The sequence below is a fragment of the Triticum urartu genome, chromosome 2 (genome assembly GCF_003073215.2).
Source record: "Triticum urartu cultivar G1812 chromosome 2, Tu2.1, whole genome shotgun sequence".
In the NCBI taxonomy this organism is placed as follows: domain Eukaryota; kingdom Viridiplantae; phylum Streptophyta; class Magnoliopsida; order Poales; family Poaceae; genus Triticum; species Triticum urartu.
The window spans coordinates 472,713,306-472,724,067 of NC_053023.1; the positions used below are offsets into that span (position 1 = coordinate 472,713,306).

Consider the following 10,762-nt stretch of genomic DNA (forward strand, 5'->3'; position numbering starts at 1 on the left):
TGATTACATATAGTGAAATTCATCGGGGGTGATTCCTCGGGTTTTTCCCCTTGATGTTTGGACACACGGATACTTGGACTTTACCAGTGTTACTTGGAAAGACGGGTCGGCCCTGGAGGGTACCCGCATGAGCTTAATTGCGAGTGATGTGGAGACGGGTTGGCCTGGAGGGTGTCCGCGAGATAATTATGAGGCGTGGCCGGGCATTCCTAGCCCTTGCCGCAAGTCCTCGAGACGGGGCAATGGGGTCACATCTTTCGTGAGTCTCTGCTTGTTACCGCGCGTTCCTAATCCACTATGATTTGGATATTTGATCCGAGGGGCCTCTGGCCTGATAGCACTAACCATCACGTGGGCATAGTATGGGCGTTCTGCGTCGTATACATCAGCCGAAGCTTAATAGACGTCAGCGACTGAGCGGCGTGCGCCGGGTTGGACTGTGTAAGCTCCTACCTTGTTGAAGGAGGTAGCTAGGTCTGCTCACCGGCCGCGTACGCAACGTGCAGGAGTTCCTGGGGAGATGGCCCATGACCCCTGGGGGCATAGGTTTAGACCGGCGTGCTGGCCTCTCTATTAAGCCTAGGTCGGGTTGCAGCGTATTGTTTGGCCGAGGCCAGGCATGACCCAGGAAAGTGTGTCCGGCCAGAGTTAATCGAGCGTGGTGGGTAAGTTGGTGCACCACTGCAGGGAAGAAAACATCTATCGATAGCCTGTCCTACGGTAACGGACACTTGGAGTTGTATCCCGATCGGTACAACTAGAACTGGATACTTGTGATGAGAAATGGATTGTGATTAGACTTGGATATGAGATGATAATTGGATAGTATGGCTCTGGGATTGCTTTCTCGCAGGGAGTCGAGAAAGGATCTCTGGCCGAGGTTGATAACACTAATGCTTCTTTACTTTATGCTACTCTACTCCCTCCTATTGCTGCAAGATGGTGGTTTCCAGAAGATGCTAGTCTTCGATAGGCTAGGCTTTCCCCTTCCCTTCTGGCATTCTGCAGTTTAGTCCACAGATACAACCCATTCCTTTGATACAGATGCATACTTAGTTTAGATCTGATGTAAGTCTTGCGAGTACTTTGGATGAGTACTCATGGTTGCTTTGCTACTTCTTTTCCCCATACCCGATTGTTGCGACCAGATGACGGAGCCCAGGAGCCAGACGACGCCACTGATGACTACTAATACCCGGAGGATGCCTACTACTACGTGAAGACGGCCGATGACTAGGAGTAGTTAGGAGGCTCCCAGGCAGGAGGCCTTCCTTTTCGATCATTGTTGCTTTTGTGCTAGTCTTCTTAAGGAAATCTTGTTTAACTCATGTCTGTACTCAGATATTGTTGCTTCTGTTGACTCTTGTGTTTTCGAGCTTATGTATTCGAGCCCTCGAGGCCCCTGGCTTGTAATATAAAGCTTGTATTATTTTAATTTGTGTCTAGAGTTGTGTTGTGATATCTTCCCGTGAGTCCTTGATCTTGATCGTACACATTTGCGTGTATGATTAGTGTACGATTGAATCGAGGGCGTCACAAGTTGGTATCAGAGCCGACTGCCTGTAGGTAGACCCCTTTCCAACTCCTTGGCCGAAGTTGAGTCTAGAAACTGGAAACTGTTTTACTAACTTGGCAGTGTGGCTTACCGGCCTACGTCGCCATTGGGTGGTATTAGGATCTTTTATTTCTCGTCTATACTCTGGGACTCTGATCTCTCGTCTATTCGGGTTAAACTTTTTACTAACTCTGACTCTAGGATCTCGTAACCACTTCCTTCCGGAGAGTCCCTTCTCTACAGATGATCGCTTGCTTCGTCAGAAGATTCTGCAGATACTCCTCGATGTTTCCCGAGACCCTGTGCCCACTGCTTTGCAGTTCCTGACCGCCGACAATCCCCGTGAATAATATCCTTGCCGCTTGTACCTTCACCCCTAGTTGATCCTGTTATTACAAGATGCCCCTAGTACTCTCCGTTGTTTCGAGAACCCTTTGTGCCTTCTTCTTTGCAGCTTCTTTTGCAATGCGGATAATTCACTTAACCGGGGTTCGTTCATCCCCAGTTGTTCATATGCTTTCCTAAATACTTGGAAATACTATCTGATCTTCCAAAAATCCTCAGCAGCCTATTGTTGTTGGAATTCTTGTTTGCTTGCATTATGGTTAATTCCATATTTCTAGTAATCTTCATTGACATCCTCTGTCACTATTGTTTCGAGTCCCTTGATCCAATATGTCGCGAATGCTCGTAATCCTCTATCAGATCCTAGCATTCATCCTTTCGGCTCAGACGTCACTCCAAATATGAGCATGTTCTTGTCAAATCAAACCTTGATTGATTGCCGATCTTTATCGATTCAACTCAATTATCTTTTGATCAGAGCCTCTGCTTCAGATCTTCTGATTTGAAAATCGTAATTCCTTTGTATTCAAGCTTTGAAGTTATCCAATTATATCTATAACCCGATGCCTTTGCATTCTTTCTTCTTCTGGGTGAGTATCGATACTCACATCAGATCTTTTATGGACCGCCATATCCTTGGTTGGATTATTATCCGACAATGTCCTTCATATTCATTAAACTTGTGAGTTTTGCCCTGACACATAATGCCTTTGGTAAATTCTATCATCTGCTTTTGTCAACCATGCTCTGCTTTCGAGCTGGTATATTTTAATCCTGAAGTTAGTGATATATGTTCCTAAGATACCCCTACGGGTTGAACCTATGTCTTCACTAATCCGTGTGAACTCGAAAGAGATGTGAGTCTTACTCTTCTGGTACTTCGCCAGACAAATCCTCTGCACTACAATTTCTTCGAAAAACGAGGAGTGAATGAAAAGTTATGCATTGAAGAAGTGGGAGTCGACCTTGAACCTTGCGTTCATGCCCATGGACACGATACCGATCTTATCATGGAAGCTTCTCGTAAAAATAATTACCCCCTTGGTATAACTTCATCTTATATCTGGGATTTGGTTTTCTTTAATCGTGGTTCTGGCCATATTGTTATTCTTTGATTCCTTTTCTCGGACAAGTTAAAGCGCTTGTCTTCTGCAGATCAATGCATCTCCGCAACCACTATTTAGATCTTCCTTCGAGTATTACCCTCTGGTATCTCGAGAATAACAAAGAACTGTGTTGCTTCCTATGAGTCTTCATCTAGTATTGCTTCTAACCGATTTCAGATTTCCCCGGGTTCTGAGTTATTAGTCACTCGAGGACACCGATAAGTGAATCGATTCCACGCCCCGATTCAATAACTCTAAGTAATTCTCGTTGCTTACGAGTTTAATAATCATTCAAGTCATTCCTAACATGATCGACTATATTATTATCGTGCTAATTTAACGATGCTACCTGGTCCTTCTTCCCGGAGCACATTTTTCGATGATGAGCTAAGCCTACGTAGATCTTCCTCGTCATATCATTTCGCCTTGAACAGCAAGCTTGATTTCGAGTATGTGTCATACACGTGGTTCCAATAAGCTTTCGCTTCATCATTCCTTTGACGTGATGTCATCGCCGATCGATTACATCTTCATGAAATCTCTCGACAAATGTGTCGTGATCATCATCAACATTCTGAGTTCTTCCAGGTTATGAATCGAATTCATGATGATAAATACCATCCTTGCCCTCTCGATGATTTGTGTTAACATCGACAACCTTCTTGCATATCTACTTGCTGTCCTGTCAGGTATATCCTGCTCTACTTGTTCTTCTGAAGGATATACTCCTAATACTTGTGTTTAAACACATTTTCCTTTCCATTGGAGTGTTTAATCCGATAATCACATTTTTCCTTTCCATTGTTTTGTATAATCTTTCTTGTGATCTCTATGATATAAGCAGTAATATTTCCCGGCTTATGTAAACACCTCGCTGTACAACTGACAGTAAGACCCTGTTACTATTGTGGACGACATTCCGGTAACCTCCGATGGACGAGAACTTTGCCTATTGGTCCGTCTCATTCAACGAGCAGGAAAATGGTTCTCTTCGTCCCTCGCCCTTGGTACCAACGTTGTTGCCAACATAACTGACAGGATATCCTCTGCCATGCCTTGCTACCATGATCGTGAAATATGTCGGCGTCTGTCCTACTTTTGAACCACATGGTGGGCCCATAACCCATAGTTCCATAGGATCGAAACCCGACTCACCTGTATATCTTTGATTCTGAAATATTCTTGGCACTCGGCTTCGTATGTAGTACACGAGCTAACTTCCTCACCATGTTTCATTTCGGTATCAGGGGCAACATTATTCTTCTTTGCTCTGAACCCCTTCCACCCCTTGTTTCAGGCAACAAACGATTGTCTACTAGGTTGAAGCTTCTTATTGCACCTCACCTTGCTCTCGATGACTTTCTTGAATTTCAACTCGAGAGATGCCTCTATGCCACGTTCACTGACATAGTCCCCACGTACCTACCTTGTGTTGAGCTCCGTCCTTCCCGAGTCTTTCCCCTTACTCCACCTCTTAAATCTCGGGATGATATTTCTTGTAGTGGAGGAGATTTGTAACACCCCCAGTGTCATGCTACAGTAACCCTCTGTGATTAAGCTAATCATTTTTCCAAACAATGCTTAATCACCTTTGGTTCAAATCTCATTTGAAATTTCACTTTGGAATCAAATTCAATTTGCAAGTGAAGTTTGAAGTTGCTGGAAAAATGTTCATCATTTGTCAAAAATTCCATAACAATTATCTGTTAAGGAACACAACATCACTTTTGTGCAAAGATGAGCATTAGCAATTATAACAGCACCAATTCAGCATTTTTAAATGCTATCCTATTTATGGAAAATACCAAATGAATTCCTCTGGTCTCAAAAATATTTTTGGCGCTGTCTATAATCACCAGGGATTTAATGGGACACCTCCCAAATTTTCCTAAGTGAAATAGTTGGCCAAATAATTCCCTTTTTCTCTATGTTAATAAATAAAAGCTAAAACAGAAAAGAAGAAATAGTAAAGGCCTAAACGCTACTGTGGGGCTGGGCCTCTAGTTCTACAGTGCCACGGCCCAGCCCATTTGGGGTTTTCCCCTACCTCTGTTCATCAGAGCGCGGTGGACGCCCGTGCGACGTCCACGGCTCAGATCGGCCACGGGGCGGCCATCCGCCACTCTCCGACGCCTACTTGACCCTCCCGCTAACCCTAGCCTGCCCTAGTATCCCCTCGCTCTCTCCCTCGCCCGCTTTCTTCCTCCCTCACGAGCACCCGTCGTCGCTGCCGCCATGGCCGTGTCTTAGCACGACCACCGAGCCCCGAGTGCCTCTCCGACGAGCCCGACCGCTCCAACTACTTCCTCTACTTCCTCTCCGCCCTCTGGATCGAGCCCGACGCCACCACAGCCTCGGGATCGAGCTCCTCCCCGACCCCGGCCGTCGCCGCTCATAGCCGTCGTCCACTCCGGCAAGTCCTCCCCGGGCCTTCTCAGCAACGTTGGTGAGGTTCCGCCCCTCGTCCGCCTTACCGTAGCTCACCGTGCCCGCGCTGGTCGCCTCCCCCGTATGCTCGCGCAGCCCGCCATGGACGGAGCTCTGCTACCCACGCTGCTGGTCCCGCGCGACCGTGGCCTCCCTCACACCCTCGCTCCCCACCCACTGCCTCGCGCCCAGCCGAGCCACGCGCGCACTCCGCCCGCGCCCTAGCGCGCCCCGCAGCTGTCTGCGCCGTACCGAACGGATCCCGTCGCGCTCACCTGCCGCCCCGCCCGCGCGAGCCCGCTCCTGGCCACGCCCCGCCGCTGCTATACTGCTCTGCTGCTGCCACTACGGTCAGCGCAGCCGCCGCACCTCAGCCCGCACTTCGCCTCGCCCGCACACACGCCCCCCTGCGCCAGCCGAGTCCCCTGTCCCCGCGCCCTGCTTCGCTCGTCGCGCCTCTGGCATCGACGCCAGCGCCACCGTAGACCACCTCCGGCCATGCCCGCACCCAAGGCGGCCTCTCCTCGACGCGCGTCGTTGCCCTCTCCCCGTAGCCGCTCTCGGCTGACCAAATGGTCACCGGAGCCGCGCGCCCGACGATCCCCGTCGCCTCTGTACGCCACCGCCGGCGCGCGCTGGTTAACCAGCGGGTGGTCCCGGCTAGTTAGTTTAGGTGCTAACCCCCACTTATTTAACCCCTAACCCTCCACTGATAGCAGGCCCAGGGCCTCTAAATAAATCTGTTAATTTTTAATAAAATCGGTTAACTAGCCCTAAGTCAATGACATGCGGGTCCCACTGGACCCGCTGACCAGTCAACCTTTGACCAGTCAATTGTTGAGTCAGCAGCTGACTGACCCCACTGTCAGCCCCTCTGGTGCACCCTTGGTGCAGTGCACCGGGTGCACCCAGCCTTTTCTGGAGAATTTCGAGATAAAAAATAGTTCCAAGACTTTTAAAAAAATGCCTACAACTTAGAAAATTAATATAAAATAATCAGTAACTCGGATGAAAAAGTTTTATACATGAAAGTTGCTCAAAACGACGAGGCGAATCCAAAAACGTGGTCCGTTTACCTGTCAGATGCCTCTACCTATCCGAACATGGAACATTCCCCCTCTGGTCATCTGTGTGACACAGGTCCAGAACCGGGATTACATTCCCGGTTGGATTCCCCCTTCACCTATATCGTGTAGCCATACGTTAGGTCACATCCGGCACAGCATATTGCCACGTTATGCTTTGTGATGCTATGTTTGCTTTATATTTACTGTTTCTTCCCCCTCTTCTCTCCGGTAGACCCCGAGACCGATGATGCCCCTGTGATCGACTACGTCGATGACGACCCCTCCTTGCCAGAGCAACCAGGCAAGCCCCCCTTTCGATCATCCCGATATCGCCCATTCCATTCTCTCATGCTTGCATTAGATTTTGCTACTGTTATTGTTTGCTCCTATTCTGATGCATAGCCTGCTTTTGTACCTGCTGTTGTACCTTACCTGCTTATCCTAAACTGCTTAGTATAGGTTGGTTAGTGATCCACCAGTGACCCCCACCTTGTCCTTGTTGCCCCTGCTTCATCATCGACGACTTGATCTACGTGATTGAAGACCAGGCCCCGACACCGCACATTACTTCCCCTTAGTTGCTCGACACTACTGGGTTACTATCGAGTGCCGAGGGTGAGACCTCTTCAGCACTTCGGTTGTTAACCTGTAGTGTAGCTATTCGGTCGTGGTCATCGAGGGTGATTTTCCTCCTTAACCGCTTTCGATACGGCTCTGTCGTGCAACCCCTCAAGTGTGAACCTCGAGGGTGATTCCTCTTACGTTCACCTTGATGATTACATATAGTGAAATTCATCGGGGGTGATTCCTCGGGTTTTTCCCCTTGATGTTTGGACACACGGATACTTGGACTTTACCACTGTTACTTGGAAAGACGGGTCGGCCCTGGAGGGTACCCGCGCGAGCTTAATTGCGAGTGATGTGGAGACGGGTTGGCCTGGAGGGTGTCCGCGAGATAATTACGAGGCGTGGCCGGGCATTCCTAGCCCTTGCCGCAAGTCCTCGAGACGGGGCAACGGGGTCACATCTTTCGTGAGTCTCTGCTTGTTACCGCACGTTCCTAATCCACTATGATTTGGATATTTGATCCGAGGGGCCTCTGGCCTGATAGCACTAACCATCACGTGGGCATAGTATGGGTTTTCTGCGTCGTATACATCAGCCGAAGCTTAATAGACGTCAGCGACTGAGCGGCGTGCACCGGGTTGGACTGTGTAAGCTCCTATCTTGTTGAAGGAGGTAGCTAGGTCTGCTCACCGGCCGCGTACGCAACATGCAGGAGTTCCTGGGGAGATGGCCCATGACCCCTGGGGGCATAGGTTTAGACCGGCGTGCTGGCCTCTCTATTAAGCCTAGGTCGGGTTGCGGCGTATTGTTTGGCCGAGGCCGGGCATGACCCAGGAAAGTGTGTCCGGCCGGAGTTAATCGAGCGTGGTGGGTAAGTTGGTGCACCCCTGCAGGGAAGAAAACATCTATCGATAGCCTGTCCTACGGTAACGGACACTTGGAGTTGTATCCCGATCGACACAACTAGAACTGCATACTTGTGATGAGAAATGGATTATGGTGAGACTTGGATATGAGATAATAACTGGATAGTATGGCTCTGGGATTGCTTTCTCGCAGGGAGTCGAGAAAGGATCTCTGGCCGAGGTTGATAACACTACTGCTACTTTACTTTATGCTACTCTACTCCCTCCTGTTGTTGCTAGATGGTGGTTTCCAGAAGATGCTAGTCTTCGATAGGCTAGGCTTTCCCCTTCCCTTCTGGCATTCTGCAGTTTAGTCCACAGATACAACCCATTCCTTTGATACAGATGCATACTTAGTTTAGATCTGATGTAAGTCTTGCGAGTACTTTGGATGAGTACTCACGGTTGCTTTGCTACTTATTTCCCCCATACCCGATTGTTGCGACCAGATGACGGAGCCCAGGAGCCAGACGACGCCACTGATGACTACTACTAGCCGGAGGATGCCTACTACTACGTGAAGACCGCCGATGACTAGGAGTAGTTAGGAGGCTCCCAGGCAGGAGGCCTTGCCTTTTCGACCATTATTGCTTTTGTGCTAGTCTTCTTAAGGAAATCTTGTTTAACTCATGTCTGTACTCAGATATTGTTGCTTCTGCTGACTCTTGTGTTTTCGAGCTTATGTATTCGAGCCCTCGAGGCCCCTGGCTTGTAATATAAAGCTTGTATTAATTTAGTTTGTGTCTAGAGTTGTGTTGTGATATCTTCCTGTGAGTCCTTGATCTTGATCGTACACATTTGCGTGTATGATAGTGTACGATTAAATCGAGGGCGTCACACGAGCAGAGACTCACGATCGATGTGACCCCGTCACCCCATCTCGAGTACTTGCGGCAAGGGCTAAGAATTCCCGGCCACGCCTCGTAAGTATCTCGCGGGTACCTTCCAAGTCAACCCGACTCCACATCACTCGCTATTAAGCTCACGCGGGTACCCCTCAGGGTCGACCCGTCTTTAGTAACATGGCTCAGTGCAAAGTCATAGTAACCATAGTAATTGTGTGTCTAACACCAAGGGAAAAACCCGAGGAATCACCCTCGGTGAATTCCACTCGATGTTATCATCAAGGTGAATGTAAGAGGATCCACCCTCGAGGTTCACATTTGACGAGTTGCACGATAGAGCCGTAACGGAAGTGGTTAAGGAGGAAATCACCCTCGATGACCTTGACCATATAGCTACACTACAGAGATCTCATCAGGAGTGATGTAAGAGGTTCCACCCTCAGCACTCGATAGTAACTCTATAGTCGTACAACTAGGGGGGTGATGTGCGGTGTCGGGGCCTGGACGTCGATCACGTTGATCGAGTCATCGAACATAAAGCGGGGCAACTGGGACAAGGTGGGGGTCACTGATGGATCACTAACCATCCTATACTAAGCAGTTTAGGATAAGCGGGTAAGGTATGAAAGCAGGTAGCAACAACAGGCTATGCATCAGAGTAGGATCATACAGAAAGCAGTAGCAGTTCTAATGCAAGCATGAGAGGGAAAGAAATGGGCGATATCGGAATGCTCAAGGGGGGTTTGCTTGCCTGGAAGCTCTGCTGAAAAAGAAGAAGTGTCGTCGTCGACGTAGTCGATCACAGGGGCATCAGCAGCGGTCTCGGGGTCTACCGGAGAGAAGAGGGGGAAGACACAATAAATACAAAGCGAACAGATGCATGACAAGACAACAAGCGGCACAGGGGTGTTCTAACGCGGTGCTACACGATATTGGCGAAGGGGGAATTCAGCCTGGAATGTTTTCCTGAAATTTGGCATTTTTGGACAGATGAAATGAAGGGGGAAAGTTGCATGTTCACTATGCTAGGGGCATGTGGCAGACGAACGGACTGCGTATTCGGATTTGTCTCGTTGTTCTGAGCAACTTTCATGTATAAAACTTTTTCATCCGAGTTATAGATTAATTTCTATGATTTTTTAAAGATTTAAAAGATTTACTAAAATTATTATTAATTCGAAAATAAATGGTAAAATGCTAGATGCACCCATCTCTGCGTACACAGAAGTGTACCAGAGGCTGACAGGTGGACCAGGGGTCCTAGTTGACCAGTCAACGTTTGACTGGTCAACAGGAGTGGGGCCCCCTGTCATTGACTGTTTAAACTAAATACATGTTTAATTAACTAACTAGGTAATTAGGTTAATTAAGCAGGTTAATTAGATTAATTTAATTAATTCTGATTAAACTTAATTAAACCAATTTGATTAAGTTAATTAATTAATTATATATATATTTTTTAATCAATTTTTTTTGGCGTGGGGCACATATGCCAGTGGGCCACTGGGGCCAAGCGGGCGGTGCTAACGGGTGCATCGGCGCCCGATGGGCGCGTGCAAGGCGAAGCACGCCCGGGCGCATGGCGAGGCCGTTGTGGCGGGGCGAGGTAGGGGGAAGGACCGGCCAGCGCTGGCGAGCGGCGGCGCCGGGCCGACCACGCGATAGGGGAAGAGGCCCCGGGCGCGGCCATGGCCAGCTAGGCGCGAGGGAGACAAGCGGGCGCGGCTTGGGCGTCGCGGGGAGGCCGGAGAGCTGCAGCAGGGGGGAGCAGCGAGCGCTGTGGAGCAGCGCGGCAGGCGGGCACGGGCGGCGGGCGACGACGCTAGGCAAGCGAGCGGCGCAAGCGGGGTACGGCAGCTGCTGCAGCAGTAGCCAATGGGCGGAGTCGGCGCGAGGTAGGGGCGGCGGTCAGTGGACGAGTGCGGCCAGGCGAGCGGCAGGGCGC

At 49.3% G+C, this 10,762-nt stretch overlaps 1 long non-coding RNA gene across 1 annotated transcript; it reads left to right on the plus strand.

The window, feature by feature from the left end:
* Positions 1-1,524: 1,524 nt before the first annotated feature.
* LOC125537983 lies at positions 1,525-8,708 on the plus strand. The gene is made up of 2 exons (XR_007296152.1): positions 1,525-5,452; positions 8,422-8,708. It is a non-coding gene; the product is annotated as an uncharacterized LOC125537983 (long non-coding RNA).
* Positions 8,709-10,762: the final 2,054 nt, after the last annotated feature.